Here is a 19,746-nt window from a genome sequence, read left to right as displayed (position 1 = left end):
CCCTTGTATCTCTGATCTAAGATCAGCTGTGTGTTTAAGTGAAGTGTTGATTGAAAGGACTGGGTGTATGTTTACTGCGCAACAGCTTTCCACAGGTTTTCTTCCATTTGTACATACATTTATATAAGAAATGCATTGTTTCTTGGAGCATGAGATCCTTTTTTGTGATTTTGTGAATATGTATGCAATAAGATATTCCTGTCCGAAAATTGAGTCCTAACCATATAACTACCCCTAAACCTAAGTCTACCCATAAGTTATCCTTAAAATGATAGCACTGATGTAGAAGCACGTCACCCTGGTTGTAAGCCTAAACTTGACATAAACTTGTCCCTCAGATCTGATTGGTTGATTGGAATGTTGTTCCAGGAACAACAAAGATGTTGATGCAGGAACATGTTGCACTTTGTGAAATCAGATACTGCATACAGCTATAATATATGTTGTTATGTGCTTAGTTAACATCATGTATTCAATTAAGTAGACTCAACAAACATGTTAGGCAACAATTACAACTTGTGCTTGTATATATTGCTTGCTATATTGTAATGATTACAATATGGGATAATATTTAATAGTTTTGTATGTCGATCCAAAGCTGGCGTAATCTGAAGTCTTCACTGTCTTTGCAAAGATGAAGTCTTCACAATAATGCTGCTCAAAACTCAATATAGTCTTTACACAAGATGTTGTAACATTGTATTTAGCATATTATCCCGAATTAATTATTTATTTAATGATAATATCATTAATATTATTATCTGCAAGTACAAAAATTATACTTTTAAGATTTGATTTGAAGTACACCACAAATGCATTTTCAATTAAGGGTATGCACTTTATACTTCTTCAGTTTTCAATCAAGTCTTTACATCAACAAAAACTGAGATCATAGAAGCACATAACACCACTTTCTAGTGTGTGTTTCTGGGTGGCTGTTTTTTTCTCATGTTCATCTGCTAGCAAGTATTTACATGACCACAGGCTACAAGTGTTTTATCTCAACCTGTATAACAAGCACTTTAAGCGACTTGCAGACCTTTCATGCAGTAAAATCAGCTCTGTGATGCCCCAGGGTTATACATCACAGTTTCACATTACTGTGAAACAGCTGGCACCTTTACATTTCATTTCTCATCTCTGCTGTTCAAACCAACAGAACATACAGTTGGTGTCGAGTCGAGTCTTCTGTGATAACTGTGTTGGTAATGTTTTGAGACAAAAGAAAATGTGAAGCACCTCACTTTTTGAAAACAGAATGATGCTCTATAAAGGAAAGATACTGTAGCTGGCTGGCCTCTTTAGCTTTTAAAGGTCTCCATGGAGGGCAGATTGAGGGGAGACCCTGTTACCAGTCTGCAGAATAGCAACATGAGATCATAACATCTATAGGAGTGTTAATGTACTGGGTTTATTTAAATATTGGTGAAAGGAAGGGAAAGGTGTCAAATCATAACTTCTTCAGCAGATTTATGTGCATGAGGTTCCCCCATGACATATATTGGATTTATAATGTTTGCCTTCCTTTGACAGATTTTAAACCCTATAGGACATGTTTAACACCCATGCCCCAGGACAGGCATGGATGATTTTCATGGTTCATCAAGTGTATGACCCTGTGCTTCATTGAGAATAAGGTTCACAAAATAACCTGTGCTGTGCTCATTCCCTTGTGAAACAGAAGTGTATTGTACATTGTATTGAATGTGCACTTGTAGTGTACTTCAAATCTTAAAAGTGTACTTTTATGACTATGTTTCTTAACACACACACTTACACTTTTTGTGATTCTGGTTGAAACTCTTTCCACACCCTCATAGCAATCAATACCAGAAGTGGTCTAAATGGGGCTATGGGGTGCAGAATTGTAGGCCGTCACCGAGCACCGCAAACAAACAGCAGCCGCCTTTTACAGTTCCTCCTGAACCAATACTACAAGCTTATGCTGCGTTCACACCATGTCGTAACCGTAATTTAACCGTAAAAGGGAAAATCTTATTTTATGCTGCTCATTATTTTAAGTAATCTAGTGATTTGTTACTTGCATGACAACAGCAAGAATATTAGGCTGCTGTCACTTTAAGAAGGAAAGCATGGACAGAATAACTGACACATATCCTTTTAAAATCATTTGAATGTGTTAATTGGCGAGACAAAACACGTCCAAATGATAAACTTTCACTCTATGATGGTTAAATTTAGCAGTTAATCCACGAATCACATGCGTGCCGAACCGTCGGACCTACAGATCACGGATTAACTGCGATCCGTTGTACACCTAAAAATAAAAGAACACTTATCATAATTGCTATCTTACCAGAGATGGAAAAAAATCCTATTTCAGTAAGTAAACGTGTCCCTGTGAACCGGTCCTCAAAAATGTTGGTACTCAAAAGCGCTTCCCTCCATGTTTTCTGGTGTGTATTTGGCAATGTTGAGTTAGCCCTGTTCATGTGAATGCCGTCTCAGGGGACCTCACACAAAGACACCCAAAAACTTGGATGGGGTGAGTAGGCGTTCTGACGTAGAACCTGGAAGCGCTGAACATAACCAGCATAAGAGAATGTTTGTTTTTGCACACAAAAAGTATTCTTGTTGCTTCATGACATTAAGGTTGAACCATTGCAGTCACATTGACTATTTTAATGATGTCTTTAGTACCTTTTTGGACCTTGAAAGTGGTGGTTAAATTGCTGTCTGCAGGAGTCCAATACCTCTCTGATTTCATCAAAAATATTTTAATTTGTGTTCCGAAGATGAACGAAGGTCATAAAATGGTAATAAATGACAGAATTTTCATTTTTGGGTGAATTAACCCTTTAAGTCCTATCTAAGTGGGTCAACAAAGCACACTAATTCATTTGATATGAATTTAAATTATAAAATATTTTAATTTAAATGCAAATAACAAAATTAAATGTCTGAAAACATTAAATTACAGGCTTTATCCAAAGCAACTTGTAGTGTCTGAGCTAAACCAATAAAAAAATTTAAAAAAACAAAAATGTGTTTTTGGTTCTGAGAATGTTCCCAGAATAGACATATTATATATATATATATATATATATATATATATATATATATATATACAGTACAGTCCAAAAGTTTGGAACCACTAAGATTTTTAATGTTTTTAAAAGAAGTTTCGTCTGCTCACCAAGGCTACATTTATTTCATTAAAAATACAGTAAAAACAGTAATATTGTGAAATATTATTACAATTTAAAATAACTGTGTACTATTTAAATATATTTGACAAAGTAATTTATTCCTGTGATGCAAAGCTGAATTTTCAGCATCAATACTTCAGTCTTTAGTGTCACATGATCCTTCAGAAATCATTCTAATATGCTGATCTGCTGCTCAAGAAACATTTAATGTGTACAATTGTACAAAATATTTGCGTACAATATTTTTTTTCAGGATTATTTGATGAATATAAAGTTCAAAAGAACAGTGTTTATCTGAAATCTAATCTTTTGTAACATTATAAATGTCTTTACTGCCACTTTTGATTGATTTAATGCATCCTTGCTGAATAAAAGTATTCATTTCTTTAATTTCTTTTCAAAAAAATAAAAATAAAAATTCTTACTGACCCCAAACTTTTGAACGGTAGTGTATAATGCTACAGAAGCTTTGTATTTCAGATAAATGCTGTTCTTTTGAACTTTCTATTCATCAAGGAATCCTGAAAAAAAAGTACACAACTGTTTTCAACATTGAAAATAATCATAAATGTTTACTGAGCAGCAAATCAGCATATTAGAATGATTTCTGAAGGATCATGTGACACTGAAGACTGGAGTAACGATGCTGAAAATTCAGCTTTGCATCACAGGAATAAATTACTTTGTCAACTATATTTAAATAGTACACAGTTATTTTAAATTGTAATAATATTTCACAATATTACTGTTTTTTACTGTATTTTTAATTAAATAAATGTAGCCTTGGTGAGCAGACGAAACTTCTTTTAAAAACATTAAAAATCTTAGTGGTTCCAAACTTTTGGACTGTACTGTATATATTAAACATTCTGAGAACAATATGGTTAAAATTCATAAAAAGAATGTTCCTAAAGCAAAATGGTTCTAAAAATAACAAATAAGAAAAATAAACTAATTACACACAATTATGTGTTGACTAGATTGTAAGCTATACATTTAGTTCATGTATTTTGGGGAATCGAACCCATGACCTACTGTATTGTAGCACAATTCTTGCCAGTTAAACTGAACGCCAAGATGTTTCTGAATCAGAATATGCAGCATTATTTTCATAAAACTAACAGATTAGCCAATTCTTCATCAGATCAGTCCTCTGAGCTGTTTGTTCTCTCTCACATGCTGCTTGGCTGCAGTCCATTCTGTTACTATTTACACTAACTCTCGGTGCAGCACATGATTTTGGCAGCTTCAGGATATTTGTGGTGTTTCGACCACTTCTGATTCTCCAGCCTAACATGAAGATCTACAAAGAACCTACTGTATTGCTTCTGTTGAGTCAGCACAATGCTACAGCTAAAACTGTGATCATGGTAGCCTAATGGATGCAAAGTAATGATTTATATATGTATGTGTATGTATTTTTTTTCTCTCATTCAAAGTATGCTTTTTTGTTTTATTGATTTTTTTGTGTTTATTTTATTAAAGGTTAAAAAAACCTTACACTCTTGCTTAGGTTTAGCGATGCACGCACGCAGCTTGTATTTTAAAATTGTTGATTCACAGGAAGTTAACTGAGGCCGCCTAGTGGCCCGCGGCAGCTAACTATTCAATTTATAATTTAGGTTTAAACCGAGTGCTTTCCTTCGTGAGACAGCTGTTTTATAAGCTGTTATGAACAGCTTTCATGTGACTGGATTTCTCATCCCATCTGGTCGGCAAGGTGCCCCAGTTTATCAGACATATAAGGTCGACAAGTTCAGCACTAACCATTGCCATATTTTGCTCCAGGTTTAATATAAACAGGTAGGACTATCAAATTCAACATTTATTTTAGTTTTATGTGTTCGAGTTTAATTTACTTGATACGCAAAGTTAGCAACGCTAATTAATTAGGTAACAGATGTTAATTTTATCATTTCCTTTTGGTCATGTCAATCTTAATTTATTCATTTAAAAAAAAAAAAAAAACTAATGAGACTAATGTTTCCGCGTAACAGTCGACATTTTGGAAGACAATATTTTAACAATCAAATGCAAGGTCATGAAAACTGGGCCACGGATCTGCTTTGTTTATCGTTGTAATATTTCCAAACGAGCAATAGAGGGCAGGAGAGAGTCGTTGTCAAGATACATCAGATTGAACATTAGAAAGCACAGGGACAAAGAGCTGTTGTTCAGTCATGCAGATTGCTTCATAAATCAAGACCACTGTATGGTAACATGATAAGCAGACTTTCTTCTTTATGGAGTCATTGCTAGTTTGTGCTTGCTTTTCTTTGGAATGTCTTGTTAATTTGGTACATACTAGCTGAATATGTTACTAAAATGTGTAATAGGTTAGTAAATCCTATATTAAATGAACTAGACTTGTGTTTCCTGTAGGAAATACTGGTGCTAACTTACCCTGGTTAAGCAGTTTAACCCAGACTAAGATGGTTTGCTGGTTTTAGCTTGTTTAATCTGGTCTCCCATACTGACTTCAGCTCGTTTAGTTGGTCAGCTGGTCTCTCAGCCTGACTGGCTGAAATGTGTTAAAACCATCCAATGGACCAGTCAGACCAGCTGGTGCCAAACCACCTCTAATATCAACAATAACCTTATGAATTCCCTTATGGCCAGACAGATAAGCAGACCAGATAAGACCAGCAAACCAGTCTAAGCTGGTTTCAGATGTTTTCTTTATGTTAAAGTTTTAGGTAAGTGTAGGCTTTGGTCCTGTGTAAATACAGCATGTAAATAAATGGGAGGTGTTCACATTTTAATGTTTAAATAGTGTGACGTTAGCTAATATGTATGGGTTTAAGACAAACTTCAAAGAAATGCAATACAAATATATTCCTCAAGCAAGTATTGTAATGACATCTATGCAAGTATAAGATGGTGTTTGAATAAAGTTGGCTCTGCCGTGCAGGGTATCCGAGTTCCTGGCAGTGCCAGCTGGAAGAACCACAGGCCGATGCCAACATCCCCCTTTTACCTGGCATTGTGCCCTCTGCGTGCCCGTGCCGTGCACTGAGTTGCCGCGACAACCAAAGCAGTGAAGTGGATCAGTCCCAGCTGCAGCCCAGAGCACAGTGAGTAATCCTGTGCTTACAGTGAATCTTTATACACATTTTTACTGACCTAAACTTGCACTCTTAGTCAACTGTTCTTCCAAATCTCACTGTATTTCACTCCTTTTTCACGCACACATGCAGCGTCTTGCTTTTACAGTCCTGCTTCTCAGTGTAGCTTGACACCCAGGACAACAATGTAAATTGCTTTAATGAAGTCCTCCCATTGTCCTGAGCAGTTTACAGCATGTGAACCTCTGGGGTCAAGCACAGGGCAGCTGCTCAAAACACAACTGATCTCAACTTTGTGGGCAGATTCCAGGCTCCATTCCTGCTGCCTTTTGCCTGATTCCCTGAATTCTTGGCGCAAATGCATATTTACGACACAAACAAGTCAGATTCTTTAAATTCCTGTATTACTCTCCTTTTCCTTTGCAGCCTTCCCACTCTCTCTCTCTCTCTCTCTCTCTAACTGTTGTGTGGTTAGTAATGTTTTTGGGACAGAAGTCAGTAGAAAAGTTCCAGCGTGGGTGTAACTGGGTGTCACTTCAACTACAGGCACTTTTGTCACAACATTTTTCTTTTTGGTATATGTAACATTAAAACTTTGTTTCACAATGGCATAATTTGTTTTTGCTACTTTTCAAATACCTTTTATCTAGATTTTATTATTTTATATTTGTCCAAGATGTTTAATCATAGCATATGGATAACTGTTGCTCATTTTGTTTTATTATTTAAATTTTGTGTTATTTTTTTTAAAAGATGATATTAAATTAATAAAAATTTAATAACTTTTAAAACTATGATAACATTTTAAAAACTATGGTTATATATAATTACACATTTTTTAATAATGCATAAGTTAAGATTATAATAATGTAATAATGTAATAAGATAAGAGTAACCTTATAAAATACTAATCTTAAAAAACTATTTATACTATTTTTAAAGATTTTATATATATATATATATATATATATATATATATATATATATATATATATATATATATATATAATCTTACAAATAATCTTATAAAATTATATAAATGTGTATATAATCTTTAAAAATAATCTTATAAATTATGTACATATAATATTTATATATATAATGTACATATATATATATATATATATATATATATATATATATATATATATATATACATACATATCTAAATATGAAATATTTAATATATATTATATATAAAATAATTATATATACAGTATATAATCTACAAATAATCTTTTACAATTGTATATATGTACTATTTCATGAGATTGTTTTTAAAGATTTTATATATATATATATATATATATATATATATATATATATATATATATACTTTACAAGTAATATATATATATACAAAATTTTATAATTAAATAAATATGTATGTATAATCTAATTGTATATAATCTTTAAAAATAATCCTATAAAATTGTATGTATTATAATATTATTTTATATATATATATATATATATATATATATATATATATATATATATATATATATATATATATATATATATAAAATATGTGTGTGTGTTTGTGTAATATTGTTTATTGTGCATAATTTTGTCAAATTATGCAAAAAGCCTGAAAATATTATTTTACTTTTTTTGTAATTGTTTCATTGTTTCATTTACACCCCACAGAATGAAATGTTGAAATGTTGTGAAAATAAATATGTTCATGATGGTTCAGGTGGTGGGGAATAATTTAATTTTCCTGTGACACATGAATATCTACTTGTTAGGAGCCAAGTTGAAATAATTAGTGAGTTTGAAAAAGTTTTGAAGGGAGATTCATTTCTACAGTTTCAGAATTCCTTAATTTCTAAAGTCCTCAGGACCAAAAGTGCCCATAGTTGAAGAAACACCCAAGTATCCTGCATAGCAGACCTTGTATGCCACCCTCAGAAGGTCAGCTGGCAGATCTGATATTATCAGCAGCATCGTGACTGTGTGGGGAGCAGGGCTTGACTCAGATCTGACTCACCGCTCCTGTGGGTTCATTTCTCTACTGATCTCGGAGCTTTTGCCCTCAGCTGCGCCGGGGATGGACTCACACAAGTTCTGGCACAGAACAAGTTGATCGCCTGGTGAAAATAAATAACTTGCTACCAAGTCCGGATCAGTGTGGGGACATTATGCTGTGTTGTTTGGCCCCCTTGATAGTCAGATATTCTGAGAAAATGCAGAGCTTGACGATGACAGTTATGAATTTCTCCCAGTGGTGCAAACAGAATGACTGAGTGCATGCTGTGTGCTTCTATTCTGGTGATGGTGATAATGATGAAGATGATTAAGATAATGACACGAGATGCAATCATCGTTATATTTGGGTGAGGTCAGCAGTGTAGGCTTAGCGCTATAATAAAGTGATATGATATTTCTTTTCGCATTCAGGTGGCGCAGATCATGGGTTATGATGCTAGTAACTACAATAGATATGACTTAACCATTACATCATTAAATGATGCGTTCATGTGACAAAAATATTCCTCTGAGGAGACATAACGCTGATTCACCTGGCAGTGCTGATGATGGTGATGATAATTGTAGGGTGAGCCAAGATCACTTGTTGAAGAATGTGTGTAACACCTGACAGATGCATCATCCGCATTCGTTTTTAAAGGATTAGTTCACTTCAGTATTCAAATTTCCTGATAATTTACTCACCCCATGTCATCCGAAATGTTTACGTCTCTCTTTCTTCAGTCAAAAAGAAATTTTTGAGGAAAAAATTCCAGGATTTTTCTCCATATAGTGGACTTCACTGGGGTACAATAGGTTGAAGGTTCAAATTGCAGTTTCAATGCAGCTTCAAAGCGCTCTACACGATCCCAGATGAGGAATAAGGGTCTTGTCTAGCAAAACAATCAGTCATTTTCTAACAAAAATAAAAATTATATACTTTTTAACCACAAATGCTCATCTTGCACTGCTCTGCAATGTGCAAAGTCCCTCTGTAGTCAGTTATTTTTTCCCTTAAAACTTATTTTTGATCATCAAAATGACATATTTAAAAAAAATTCAAGTGAAAAAAAATTTCTTCATGCCTTAAAATAGCTTGAATGTAACTCTACACCCTTGCCTCATTTAATATACACGGATCAATGCATATGCAAATTAGCCCCGCCTAAGCTCGGAGAGTCTACTCTTGCTGAAGTGATGAGCAATTTGTTGTTTATGTTGTGGATATTTAAGAAAAAAGCTTGCTTCGCTTCATGTATTCAGTTTAACAGCTGTGCAACTGAACTGCTCATATTTTCTGACGCTTAAATTGTGTTTTAAATTATGAATTGGTAAAACGCCTTTGCAAAACGTTTGGACTGCTCTCTCACTGAATCACCTGAAGCGATTTCTCAGTAAAACAGACAGTATCGAGAGAACAAGCGGCCGTTTTCCTCTGTGAATATGCGCTAAATGGATGTTTGACAATTTCATTGCTTTTAGGAGTTTTCAGATTTAAAAAAACATGCCTTTTCTGTACATGAAATAAATGCACATCCCTGAATGAGCACGGATTTCCAGCGTATTTACTTGAACTTATCAGTTAGGTTAATATCTATGGTTTGATCTATTCCAGAGGGGGCCAAAACCAGAATTTATAATGGACTGAATTGCTCTCTCAGAACTTGACGTGCGATTCCACACTGACTGAATATGCACATGAATCACGGTCACACGCACACGCTCAGAGCAATATTGTTTTAGCTATGTTTTATAGTATTAAAATATTTCGAAGGACAAAAACATGAACTTTATTGGCTTTAAGTCAGCTGTCACTTCACTTAGCGCGAGTCCCTATGCGCTCGCACACAGCCCTTGCGACGGTTTTGTCATTAATTAATATGAATTAATATGATTAGCCTTTTGCTTGACTACGTTATCAAACAGCTAATAATGCTAATGATAATGCTAGACAATAATGATAATAAAAAATAATGATATATATTTATAAAATAACTGGCAACCAGCTGGCAGGTAACTTTCAATTATCAGCTAATTAATCAGCATACTGGATATGATTGGAGTTTTCAAAGAATGAAGATCTTGCAGAAAAAAGTTTGTCTGTTCCCTGCATTTGATATAATATATGCTGTTATGAAAGTCATTTTATAACAGTGACTGTAAGACAGACTCTACATAAGCTTTGTACTTTAGTGCAGTGACAATCCTGAAACGAAACAGGTTGAACAATGTGTGTCTCAGCTGTTAGGACGCAGGTGTGCTGCTCCAATAAACGTGCTGAAGTCCATCTGACTGGGAGGGCCGCTGCGCACACACACTCACACACATACACACACACACTCCCCTCTCTGTGCATGGGAACCAATCCACTCTAGCTGAAACTCCTCCTCCTGTCTCTGTGGCTCCAAGAGAGTGTGCCTAGGCCAGGCCTGCGAGCGTGTATGCATGAGTGTGCGTGAGCGTGCACGTTTCACACGTGTGCCGGCCGTGGACCGGACCGCGTCTGTAAGCTGCTTTGCAAAGGCTCTATAGAGTGACCGTTTCCTAGAAAACACTGGGATTGTTGTTGCAGAAGAGAGCTGTTTGCACATGGTGCTGCATGACTGTCAAATGCTCAGTCTGATTCTGAAAACAACGTGTCTGTCTGAATGAGTTTCAGATCTGCATGCTTATGAGTAATAAAGCATTTCGTATCTATAAAACTGCTCTCTCACACTTTTCTTTGCAAGCATGCTGTTACAACTGGTGGTGTAACTATGAGTATAATGTTGTACAGATATTATAGAAGCCCTAAGAGGCTGTGCATTATTGTTTCTTATGATCACAACTTAAGTTTCTCAATTTAGCAAAAGTTGTTTTCTCATAATCTTGACTTTGATCGTGAGAAAAAAATGAAAATAATTCTATAAGCATGTAAACGTTGTGGTCTCTTGAGCTGGCTGGTAATGAAATTAACCACATGTCCCTAGTGTTTATGGTGTTAAAGTTGTTGCCTCCTTCTCAAATATCGGACACTGGTGTTGAAGTGGTCTAACATTGAGTGACAGAGCTATTTCAGCTTTAGTGAGCCCCAGATTAAAGTAAAAATAAATGTGGTCATCTCTGATGCAGCAATATATGTATTTATTACACTGTTGCCCTGAATGACTGTTAGACCAAGACCAAGAGAAAACAACTTATTAGTTAAACGACTTAACAACTTAAGTCGAGACACAGTTGAAAAGTTGAGACAGCTTTATTTTAAATTACTTTTTTTTTGCCATTATAAGATAAATTTTTACTAAAATTATAATAAATCAAATTCATAATATAAAATATATTAAAAAAATACATTAAACATTAATGAATAAAAATTGATATTTATTTGAATATTAATATATTAAAATTATATATATATATATATATATATATATATATATATATATATATATATATATATATATATATATATATATATATATATAATTACATGTTGTTTACTTGTATATGTTTTTAATGTGTTTATGTATGGGTCAATGATGTGACGGCTCATTTTTTTGTCCAAAGGCCTTAATAATAATAAAAAACAAAGATATGACATCCAAAGGTTTTAATTATATTTTTGCCACATATAAAGGTAAGATTTTGAAGTGTCAGAATGTCATTCGGTTTAACCGTCCAAAGGCCAATACAGCCATTTAAAATATCTTAAAATTAAATAAATGTATATATTTTTTATTCTGCCATGATTTTATAACATCATATATCAACATAGTGCAAAATGGTATTAAAATTATGTGATGTCATTATCATTGATGTCATTCGGAGTAACCAATATATTTTGGATCAAGTCATGTGGTCAATATCATGTGACAGGATGTGACATCATTCAGACACCTGCAAAGGACCACATGGTCATGAAGCAAAGTAACTAACTCTCTCTTAAAGGGATAGTTCACCCAAAAATGAAAATTTGATGTTTATCGCGCTCTGACAGCGGCAGTGATGTCTCGCGCATATACTTCAACAAGTGCTAGACATCACTGCTGCTGTCAGAGCGCGATCAGACCTCACTAAACGAATGCTGAACGCAGTTGGACATAGTGGTGTATTAGAGGTAAAAAATGATATAAATACTGTTCGGTTTCTCGCACAAACTGATCGTTTCGTGTCTTAGGACATCGATGTGTCGTCACTTGTCTATGCAAATTTTATTTACTCTTATAGTAGAAGTTCCCATCCACTCGCATTATTTGACTGACAGACGGCAGCGGTTGGAGTTAAAAATCATAATTTGTGTTCTACTGAAGAAACAAAGTCACCTACATCTTGAATGCGCTGGGGGTAAGCAGATAAACATCAAATTTTCATTTTTGGGTGAACTGTCCCTTTAACTATGTGAAAAATTCATTTTTTCACAATTTCTCATATGCATGTCCCGAAACATCAGGTCATTCAGTACAACCACAAAAAAACATGGAAAATGTTGTAATATTTTAAAAACTTGTACTAAATATAAATGCTTGATTGTCCTTATGATAGCTAGCAGTGTTAATTGATTATAAAAAACACATAATTTCATTGATGACACTTAATAAAACTTTTTTTTTTAAAGTTTTTTTTTTTTACACCTTTAAAAACCTTATTTGTCAATGACCTGTATATATAAAACATTAATTATAATAAATACTTACAAATAAATATATATATATATATATATATATATATATATATATATATATAAAATCATAATTTAATATGAAATAAAAAAATACAAAATAATTAATAAAATAACATACAATTTATTTATTATTTTTTAATATATTAATTTACAAATGGACCACTTAAAATCTTTCACAGACCACCAGCTGACAACAGTTTTTAATAAACCAGTCCTAAACTGTACATAATCCATAATTCTCAGTAATACTGAAACACTTTGTTTCTGTAAACTCATCACTTCTGTCATCAGTAGAAAAAAATGCAATGTTTCTATGTACAATAGGAGGCTGATTATCATTAGGGTACGTCCTGTATGCTCTACATATTTGATTTGAGCATTCAACACAGAAACACCCAAGTAACACCAGGAAAAAAAAGGTGTGTATTGTGTTTATTTGTGTGAGCAGTGAGTGAATTTGCGAGTGTTCACGGTGTTCTGTGTGTGCGGCTGTGGTGCCTGTCCTCTGCTGGGAACAGGAATATCAGGTTTCCTCTGTGTGCACAATGTGTACTCAGTGTTTCCTCTGTGTTCTCCTGCTGTCAGCACAAAGCAGTGCTACGTCAAATCAACATGCCTCACCGCACCTTCCGTCCAAGTGTGCGCGTGAGCGTTACCAGCCGCACACAGTGTGCAGATTTTATTGGACAGGTTTTTATTTGACTGCTGGGCATCTGTTAATTCTCTCTGGTAATACATTAACACCTCAGGAATATGATGCAAACAGATTGAACTGTTAAACTGTCAGGATTTGAGACTCAGAACCGCAGTGGGAAAGAAACTGAATCAGGGAACAAATACTCAAAAAGTAACCCTCTTCAATTTTTCTGTTGTTTCTCCTAGAATAGGGATTCCCAAATTTTTCAACCCGAACCCCTTTGACCTAAAATACTTTAAGTATCATCTGAATTTAAAAGTTAATATTTAAGTTCATTGTTCTCGAATGACTTTTAATGGTCACATAACATGCAGGTAAATACACTACCATTCAAAAGTTTTCTTTTACAGAAATTAGTACTTTTATTCAACAATGATGCATTAAATAGATCTAAAGTGACATTTGTAATCTTAAAAAAAATTTCTATTTCAAGTAAAAGCTGTTATTTTGAACTTTCTATTCATCAAGGAATCCTGAAGAAAAATGATCACGATTTCCACATAATATTTAGCAGCACAGCTGTTGTAAGAAATGTTTCTTGAGGACAAAATCAGCACATTAGTATGATTTCTAAAGAATCATGTGACACTGAAGACTGAATGCTGAAAGTTCAGCTTTATCATCATAGGAATACATTTTTCAATACAATTGTCTCCGAAGATATAATGTATTTATAAAACATTTCAGATCCTCATACTACTTAGAATTAGTACAATTCAGTCTCTCTAAACCCCTCCTTTCCAAGAGCCTTCTCTGCTCTGATTGGTCAGATGACCCAGTCTGTTGTGATTGGTCTTCCTCATACAGCGTGTCTCGGAAATGAAACACCCGTTACCATATCTGAATTTCAGCTCCGGAGGCTTTCTAAGCACTTATAAACTGTGATTCGAACAGTAACAATGTCGTTGGTTTTACTGTATCAATTCAAACTCGAGTCCTTATTCTTTGGAATTGCATGGATTTGCAAAGTGGATTTGCTTTCGCAGTGCAGAAAACAGCATCTTCTTGTCATGTCGACAACACAAACCAAACTCTTCCAGGCCTCCGCTACAACTACAGTGTTTGAGGTCGGGTCAAAGTAGACCTATTCTCTAGGCAGCCAATGAAGACCATAAGCTGGCATTAAGCAAATCTGTTACAAACCTATGTAGGTTCATGCAGGAAGTAAGACTGGAATTACTGACGAATCGTTTCATGCATTTCAGAATCGGTTCTTTCTTTCGGGAGACAATAACTACATTTATCATGCAATTTGACCTTTGCAGACTTTTTATATTCACAAACAACTATATTACACACTACATGAAAGGTAATATCTGAAAAAATCATAATAGGGGTACGTCTTCAATTTTGAATATTTGTTTACTTCCTTGCCATACATAAAGAGGATTGAGTCCATGGACAGTTCTGCCATAAATCGCATTAGTTGGTTTGTGATGTTGGATTAGTATCATCTATGTCCTCTCTGGTTGGTGAGGGTGTAACGGGGATTGTTTTTGTGGTACATTCCTCTCCCAGAAAAGCCCTGGTGACCCCTGCGGCGTCATGTCAGTGCGAGAGCAGAGGAGGAGGAGACGAAGAGGCCCCACTGGTCTCTGATCCTGGAGAGCAAACTGTTCAGCTTCACCCGCCTCTCTGTTCATCCTCTTTCCCCATTCACCCTCATTCAATCCATCTTCTCTGCTTCTCTGACAGACACAAAATAAACAAGAATCACATGTGATGTACACTATGGTGTGGTGCAGCCACCACTGTCTGACTGAGCTGGTCTCAGTTGTGCAAACCTGTTATCTGTGTTAATGGACTTTGGTGCATTTGTGTGTGTGTTTGGCTAAAGGGGATTTGTCTTGTGATGAGATTAGGCAGAATAACCCAGACGAGAGGGAGCTACTCACTGGCTTTGAGCACTGATACAGTATCGGCTACAAGAAGAGCCCGTTGCTTCCCTGCTGGGTTTGTGTATGTATGTGTGCAAGTGTGTGCATACATGGTGTGTGCTGCTTGTTTGTCAGTTCTTCATGGTTTGTGATTGTATGGAAAGCCACTGAGTAGTAGTTATAGATGGGTGATGGTCTTACACACCATCCTTTTAGTAGGTATCTATTTATAGTTTAAAACTTCAGATTTATGTGTATGTGACCCACAACAGGGACGTCTCTATGGCATTACAGCTCAAAGCTATAATAACCCTAGCTGTGTCTTTGATAGCACGTCCTGATATTGCTGAGTTAGATGCGTTCCTGGGTCAACATATTTTGTTGATCCTGGAACAACATTCTAGTCTGAAAATTTAGTCTTAACCCTATTCCTACCCCTAAACCTAACCCTACCCATAAGTTATCCCAAAAATCAGAGGGAAATGATAGATGAATAACACTGATGCACTAGAAGCACCAATTCATGATTTTAAGCCTAAACTTGACATAATCTGTAAAATTGTCTCTCAAATCTGATTGGTTGATTTGAATGTTGTTCCAGGATCAACAAAAATGTTGACCCAGGAACATGTTGAACTCAGCAATATCAGGTTATGCGTCTTTGATAATAGTCACCTTTATTTATATAGTGCTTTATACAATACATAATGTTTCAAAGCAGCTTCACAGAAATAAACGGGGAAGTGTTGATCAATGACGCAAACAGAATTAAAGGGTTAGTTCACCCAAAAATTCATCTTCAAAACACAAATTAAGATATTTTTAATAAAATTCAATGGCTCAGTGAGGCCTCTATTGCCAGCAAGATAATTAAAACTTTTTAGATGCCCAGAAAGCTACTAAAAGCATATTTAAAACAGTTTAATGTGACTACAGTGGTTCAACCTTACACTCGTGAATACTTTTTGTGCACCAAAAAAACGAAATAATGACTTTTCAACAATATCTAGTGATGGGCGATTTCAAAACACTGCTTCATGAAGCTTTACGAATCTTTTGTTGCGAATCAGTGGTTCGGATCGCGTATCAAACTGCCAAAGTCACGTGAACTATTGAAATTTCGAAAAGCTTATAACGTAACAAAGCCTTGTTTACTGAATTCACGTGACTTTGGTGCTCCGAACCACTGATTTGAAACGAAAGATTCGCAAAGCAGTGTTTTGAAATCGGCCATCACTAGATATTGTTGAAAAGTCGTTTTTTTTTTTTTTTTTGGTGCACAAAAAGTATTCTCGTCACTTCGTAACATTAAGGTTAACCCACTGTACTCACATGAACTGTTTTAAATATGTCTTTAGTACCTTTCTGGGTGTTTGAAAGTGTTAATTATCTTGCTGGCAACAGAGGCCTCGCTGAGCCATCGGATTTTATCAAAAATATCTTAATTTGTGTTTTGAAGATGAACGAAGGTCTTACGGGTGTAGAACGACATGAGGGTGAGTAATTAATGACATAATTTTCATTTTTGGGTGAACTAACCCTTTAAAGCAGCTCTAATAATAATAAACATTGTGGCATAATTTTGATTACGATTTTGATTTTATAAAATACAGTGTAAAAATACAGTGAGGCCTTTTATGGAAGTGAAAATGGAAGAGACGTTGCAAGTTAAAATATTCATAATTTTCAAAGTAGAGCAACAAGAATGTAAAAAAAGTTTTTTTTAGTGTGAAAAAAATAGCTTGAAATTTTTACATCTTTGTTGCCACAATTCCCAAAAACGACAAAAGACAAGAGCAACTTTACAGCTGAAATAATACACAAGTTCGAACAAAATAATGTAAGTGCTTTTACATTTATGAAAATGAGTGAACATTTGTCTTTTTGGCAATATAATGCCAAAAACAGTGTTGGTTTGTTAACTAAAACTATTAAAAATGTTTTTGTTAATTGAAATAAAGATAAAATTAAATATAAATATTTGATGAAAAACTTAAATGCGTTGGCAACTAACTGACATAAAATAAGTTGGAAGTACTAAAATTACTAAAACAAGCTAAAACGGAAATAATAAGCTGAAGGGAAATAGAAATAGTTTTAAAATGACAAAAGCACATAACAAACTGACAAAAATGTAAACTAAAGAAAGCTAATTAAAATATTAACAAATATTATAATATATAAATAATACTAAAATGACTCTGGCCACAAATACTGTTGATTGAGCTCATCATGTATTACAGCCTGCAATATACCTAACAAAGTTCCCATGTGGTTGTATTTGCCATTACATGAACGACTGCTTGTTATACCATTCCTTTAAACAGCTTGTTACACAATTTCACAGATCAGTTCGTATTTCCCAAAGTTTTGTTACTCCAGTGTCTTTATTCTGTCTGTGTAATTGTTCTTTAATTTGTTTCAGAGCTGACAGCTTATCTTCGCTTTATCTTAAATGCACTTCTTTTGGAGACAGACTGAAGATTTTCATGATGATATCAGGGGTTTGTGTGCGTGTGTGATGTAGTGGTGAGATTACCTTCCCTCAATGGCATGTGCTTCATATAAACAGATCCTGTTCCCAATGCCTTCCTGTAGGGGGCAGTATCCCCCCTGCCCCTTCTAAAAGCATCTATCACTAATTTACCCTATACTAAAAAACATACCAACAACCTCCTATCTGCCATAATCATGTGTCAGTAATGCATTGTGTTTCCAGACTGGTGTGAAAGTAAAGAGGGATTGATGTGTTGCTGAATTTAGTCATATTTAGTCAGTGGGTGTTAGATTTGTGTGTTATTTGTTTTTGTTTTTTTCCATTTTGCACCAAATATAACTAGCGAATACGCCATGCAGTCTGTGTTTGCAAGGTTGTTCTATTAATGGGGAAGGATTTATGGCATAGATTGGCAGGCACCAATACAGTAGAGAGACTATATTAAGATTAAGACAGAGAGCCAGTTGGCCAAATGATAGCTGCGGTCAGGATGAGGTGTTATACTAACCTACAATCAAGTCCTAAATAGTAATTTAAATGTTTTATGGTTATTTTTGTACTTCTGCTTGCAAACAGATATCATTATCAGTCATTGAAATATTCATACTTCTATTATGAATCACACTGAATACAATGCTCTAGTACAAGCGTCTAGGGACATCTTGGGGGTCAACGGTGAAAAATAGTGAAAAAATGTAAAATGCTGTAAAAAATTTTAACTTATTGCTGTTTTATTCTGTTTTCTAAATACTAGTTGGAAATCATGAGATGAATCACAATTAATTATTCTATTGATAGCCGTAGTTTTATATATCACTTCATGTTTATGCATCTGATGATGGGTAGAAAAAAAGCATAATAAAGTAAATATTTTTATTTTCCACAGTGACCGTATAAGGTCTTTTAAATATGACAATATATAGCTGTCTTTATTTTGTAGAGAAATCGTAAAGTTTGAAAAACTCTTAAACAATAAATCATGTTCTTGTTGAGTTAAAGGATTAGTTCACTTTCAAATTAAAATTTCCTGATAATTTACTCCCATGTCATCCAAGATGTTCATGTCTTTCTTTCTTCAGTCAAAAAGAAATGAAGGTTTTTGATGAAAACATTCCAGGATTTTTCCCCATATAGTGGACTTCAATGGACTCCAAACAGTTGAAGGTCAAAATTACAGTTTTAGTGCAGCTTAAAACTTTTCTACACGATTCCAGACGAGGAATAAGGGTTTTATCTAGAGAAACCATCGCTCATTTTCTAAAAACAAAAAACAAATTATATAAGTTTTAACAATAAATGCTCATCTTGAACTAGCTCTCTTCTTCTCTATTAGAATTCCGGCAGTGTAGACACTGCAAAGTGTATTACTGCCCTCCACAGGTCAAAGTTTGAACTAACTGTTATATACTTGCACTAGCATATTGTATATGACAATTTAGTTCAAACTTTAACCTGTGGAGGGCAGTAATACACTTAGCATCGTCTACACTGCTGCAAATCAAATAGAGAAGAAGAAGAGAGCTAGTTCAAGATGAGCATTTATGGTTAAAACATATAAATTATTTATTTATTTTTTTAGAAAATGAGCAATGGTTTCTCTAGATAAGACCCTTATTCCTCGTCTGGGATCGCTGTAAACTGTAATTTTGACCTTCAACCGTTTTGGCTCCACTGAAGTCCCCTATATGGAGAATAATCCTGGAATGTTTTCATCAAAAACTTAATTTCTTTTCGACTGAAGAGAGCAGGACTTGAACATCTTGGATGACATGGGGGTGAGTAAATTATCAGGAAATTTTTATTTGAAAG

At 34.5% G+C, this 19,746-nt stretch overlaps 1 long non-coding RNA gene across 2 annotated transcripts in view; it reads left to right on the top strand.

The window, feature by feature from the left end:
• The first annotated feature begins 4,806 nt into the window (after positions 1–4,806).
• LOC125258262 overlaps positions 4,807–19,746 on the top strand; it is a 68,409-nt gene continuing 53,469 nt past the window's right edge. For both annotated transcript variants that reach the window (XR_007182565.1, XR_007182564.1), the window contains exons 1-2: positions 4,807–4,973; positions 6,082–6,244. This is a non-coding gene — a long non-coding RNA (uncharacterized LOC125258262). The remainder of the gene's footprint in view (positions 4,974–6,081; positions 6,245–19,746) is intronic.

Source organism: Megalobrama amblycephala, linkage group LG22 (assembly GCF_018812025.1).
Source record: "Megalobrama amblycephala isolate DHTTF-2021 linkage group LG22, ASM1881202v1, whole genome shotgun sequence".
Taxonomy (NCBI): Eukaryota; Metazoa; Chordata; class Actinopteri; order Cypriniformes; family Xenocyprididae; genus Megalobrama; species Megalobrama amblycephala.
Note: the sequence above shows the minus strand (reverse complement) of the source record. Positions and strands in the feature narration are given on the sequence as shown.